This window comes from Elephas maximus, chromosome 9 (assembly GCF_024166365.1).
Source record: "Elephas maximus indicus isolate mEleMax1 chromosome 9, mEleMax1 primary haplotype, whole genome shotgun sequence".
Taxonomy (NCBI): domain Eukaryota; kingdom Metazoa; phylum Chordata; class Mammalia; order Proboscidea; family Elephantidae; genus Elephas; species Elephas maximus.
Window position 1 is genome coordinate 56,585,768 of NC_064827.1, and position 4,408 is coordinate 56,590,175.

At 41.7% G+C, this 4,408-nt stretch overlaps 1 non-coding gene across 1 annotated transcript; it reads right to left on the bottom strand.

The window, feature by feature from the left end:
- Nucleotides 1-221: 221 nt before the first annotated feature.
- On the bottom strand, nt 222-324 carry LOC126083480 (U6 spliceosomal RNA). Its single transcript, XR_007518824.1, has one exon. It is a non-coding gene; the product is annotated as a U6 spliceosomal RNA (small nuclear RNA).
- Between the last annotated feature and the right edge of the window lie 4,084 nt (nt 325-4,408).

Sequence of the window (4,408 nt, forward strand, 5' to 3'; positions counted from 1 at the left end):
CCAGTGGTTATTGTTACTCAAGAGCATCACATTGGGTGCATATGCACCACCTCCCAGCTTTTCCTGGTCTGAAGGAGTAACTATGCTTCTACTTGAGAGTATAGTGCCCAGAAGAATGTAGTATACTCTTTTCCAGGAAGCTCTTTAGAAATTTCCAATCTTCAGTTTCTTGTCCTATACTTAAGTATTGACATTCTGTCCTGTCTTCTGCTTTTTTAAGGTAAAATATGGCACACGTCACGAATTTGCATGTCATCTGTACGTAGGGGCTGTGCTAATCTCTGTATTGTTCAGTTTTACTATATGTGCTGCTGAAGTGAGCACCCTAGGTCTTCTTTTACTGTCACTTCATGTCATCTCCTTGGATAATCTCATACAGTCACACAGCTTCAATTATAATCTGGTGACTTCCAAAGTTACATTACCAACTATCATAGATTGAACTCTGTCCCCCTAAAATATGAATTAAAGTCCTAACCCATTGTCTTAGCCTGGGTTCTCTAAAGAAGCAAAACCAGTAAAACATATAAATATACACAGAGAGATTTATATTAAGAAAATGGCTCACACGGTTGTAGAGGCTGGAAGGTCTCAAGTGCATGGGTCAGGATAGAGGCTTCTCTTAATCAACATAGCCACTGGGGCTGGTGAACCCAAGATCGGCAGGTCAGAGAGCAGGGCTCTGGCTCACAGGCTGTGAAAATCAACAAATTCCAAGACCAGCAAAATGGCAGGTAAGCCCCTAGTTCAAGTCCCAAGAACCAGAGGTCAGGCAAACAGGAGCCAGCTACAGAATCCAGTGCAAGAAAAAGCCCACAAGCCTTGCCAGAAAGTCCACTTATATTGGATACAGGCCACAACTTCAAGGAAGCTCCCTTTCAACTGATTGGCTGCTCATAGCACATCCTGTCACGAAGTGATCACATTACATCATATCTCATCATGGAGGGAGATGACCGCATCATTATTGTTGCTGTTAGGTGCCGTTGAGTCAGTTGCTACTCATAGCAACCCTATGTACCACAGAACGAAACACTGCCAGGTCCTGTGCCATGCTCACAATCTTTATTATGCTTTAGCTCATTGTTGCAGCCACTGTGTGATTTCATCTCATTGAGGGCCTTCCTCTTTTCCACTGACCTTGTACTTTACCAAGCATAATGTCCTTCTCCAGGGACTGATCCCTCCTGACAACTTGTCCAAAGTATGTAAGACACAGTCTCACCATCCTTGCTTCTAAGGGCCATTCTGGTTGTACTTCTTCCAAGACAGATTTGTTGGTTCTTTTGGCAGTCCACGGTATATTCAATATTCTCCACCAACACCACGATTCAAAAGCGTTAATTATTCTTCGATCTTCTTTATTCATTGTCCAGTTTTCACATGCATATGATGTGATTGAAAATACCATGGCTTGGGTCAGGTGCACCTTAGTCTTCAAGGTGACATCTTTGCTTTTCAACACTTTAAAGAGGTCCTTTGCAGCAGATTTGCCCAATACAATGCGTCTTTTGATTTCTTGACTGCTGCTTCCATGGATGTTGATTGTGGATCCAAATAAAATGAAACACTTGACAATTTCAGTCTTTTGTCTGTTTATCATGATATTGCTTAATGGTCCATGTCTTAGTCATCTAGTACTGCTATAACAGAAATACCACAAGTGGATGGCTTTAACAAAGAGAAATGTATTCTCTCACAGTTTAGTAGGTTACAAGTCCAAATTCAGGGTGTCAGCTCCAGGGGAAGGCTTTCTGTCTTTGTCAGCTCTGGAGGAAGGTCCTTGTCCTCAATCTTCCCCTGGTCAAGGAGCTTCTTAGGCGCAGGGACCCTGGGTGCAAAGGACGCCCTCTGCTCCTGGTGCTGCTTTCTTGGTGATATGAGGTCCCAAACTCTCTGCTTGCTTCCTTTTCCTTTTATTTCTTGAAAGATAAAAGATGGTGCAGGCCACACCCCAGGAAAACTCCCTTTACTTTGGATGCAGGGGGTGACCTGAGTAAGGGTGGTGTTACAATCCCACTCGAACCCTCTTTAGAATAAATTAAAATCACAAAATGGAGGACAACCACACAACACTGGGAACCATGGCCTAACCAAGTCAACACATATTTTGGGGGGACACAATTCAATCCATGACTGTCCAGTTGTGAGGATTTTTGTTTTCTTTATGTTGAGGTGTAATTCCTATTGAAGATTGTGATCTTTGGTCTTCATCAGCAAGTGCTTCAAGTCCTCTTCACTTTCACTTTTTTGGGGGGGTCTTCCTCTAATCCTGATGCCCCGTTCCTCTTCATATAGTCCAGCTTTTTGGATTATTTTCTCAGCATACAGATTGAGTAGGTATGGTGAAAGAATACAACCCTGACGCACACCTTTCCTGACTTTAAATCACAGAGTATCCCCTTGTTCTGTTCAAACAACTGCCTCTTGATCTATGTAAAGGTTCCTCATGAGCACAATTAAGTGTTCTGGAATTCCCATTCTTTGCAATGTTATCCATAATTTGTTATGATCCACACAGTCGAATGCATTTGCATAGTTAATAAAACACAGGTAAACATCCTTCTGGTATTCTCTGCTTTCAGCCAGGATCCATCTGTTGTCAGCAATGATATCCCTGGTTCCGTGTCCTCTTCTGAATCCAGCCTGAATTTCTGGGTGTTCTCTGCTGATATACTGCTGCAGCTGCTTTTGAATGATCTTCAGCAAAATTTTGTTTGTGTGTGATATTAATGATATTATTTGATAATTTCTGCATTTGATTGGACCTCCTTTCTTGGGAATAGGCATAAATATGTATCTCTTCCAGCCGGTTGGCCAGGTAGCTCATCTTCTGTATTTCTTGGCAGAGATGAGTGAGCAGTTCCAGCACCGCATCTATTTGTTGAAACATCTTAATCGATATTCTGTTAATTCCTGGAGCCTTCTTTTTCGCCAATGCCTTCAGTGCAGCTTGGACTTCTTCCATCAGTACCATCGGTTCTTGATCATATGCTACCTCTTGAAATGATTGAATGTCTACTGATTCCTTTTGGTGTAATGACTTTGTGTATTCCTTCCATCTTCTTATGATGCTTCCTGCATCGTTATAATATTTTCCCCAGAGAATCCTTCACTATGGCAACTCGCTGATGCTAAATTACATCATAACTGCCAAACCACTGAGAATCATGACCCAGCCAAGTTGACACACACCCTTAATGATCACACCCATATACCTATAAATAAGACCTTTTTTGGGAAAAGGGCTTTTGTATTGTTACATTAATGAAGTCATACCAGAGAAGGGTGGGCCCTAAACATAATGACTCCTGAGTTATAAAAAGAGCAGAATAGGCACAGAGACACACATAGTAGAAGGCACCACGTGAAGACAGACACACATGGCGGATGCATCTATAAGCCCCGGAACTCCAAGGACTGCCGGCTACTAGAAGCTGAAACAAAGGACTTCCTCCCATGCCCTGAATTTGGACTCCTGGACTCCTGAAATGAGAGAAAATAAATTTCTATCTTTTACTGCAAACTACTTGTGGTATTTGTGTCACAAGAAAAAAAAAATCTTTTTAGAGCCGAAAGGGTTTTATCAATTTGACTCTCTGTACTTTCTGATGTTGGATGAAAAAATGAGTAAGCACAAAGTACCTGGAAGTGCTGCTTTCTTTGAATGAGGTACTTATTTCTGGCAAGACCTTGGAAGAATGCACTCCTGGAGGTACTGGGCTTTTGAAGAAAACTATACCTGATATTGCTCTTTGATAAATATTAGTTCTGCTTGATCTCAATAAATGATGTTTGGTACTGTCACAACAAATACATTAGCCAATTGGCCCTGCCCCTCAATTATAGAAATTTAAAGATGTTCCTGGAGTTCAATGACACTGGAGGAGATTTTTTTGTTGTTGAAATCAGTAGTTAAGTAGGCCATAAATGCACTTTTTTTTTTCAGTTTTTTTTATTGTACTTTAGATGAAGGTTTACAGAACAAACTAGTTTCTCATTAAACAGTTAGTACACATATCATTTTACGACATTGGTTAACAAGTCCATGAGATGTCAACACTGTCCCTTCTCGACCTTGGGTTCCCTGTTACCAGCTTTCCTGTTCCCTCCTGCCTTCTAGTTCTTACCCCTGGGCCCTTGTAGTCTTGTTCCGTTTTATGGGCCTGTCTAATATTTGGATAAAGGGTGAACCTTAGTAGTGACTTCGTTACTGAGCTAAAAGGGTGTCCAGGGGCCATACTCTCAGGGTTTCTCCAGGCTCTGTCAGGCCAGTAAATGTGGTCTTTTTTTTGTGAGTTAGAATTTTGTTCTAGATTTTTCTCCAGCTCTCTCCAGGACACTCTAATGTGATCACTGTCAGAGCAGTCAGTGGTGGTAGCCGACCACCACCTAGTTGTACTGGACT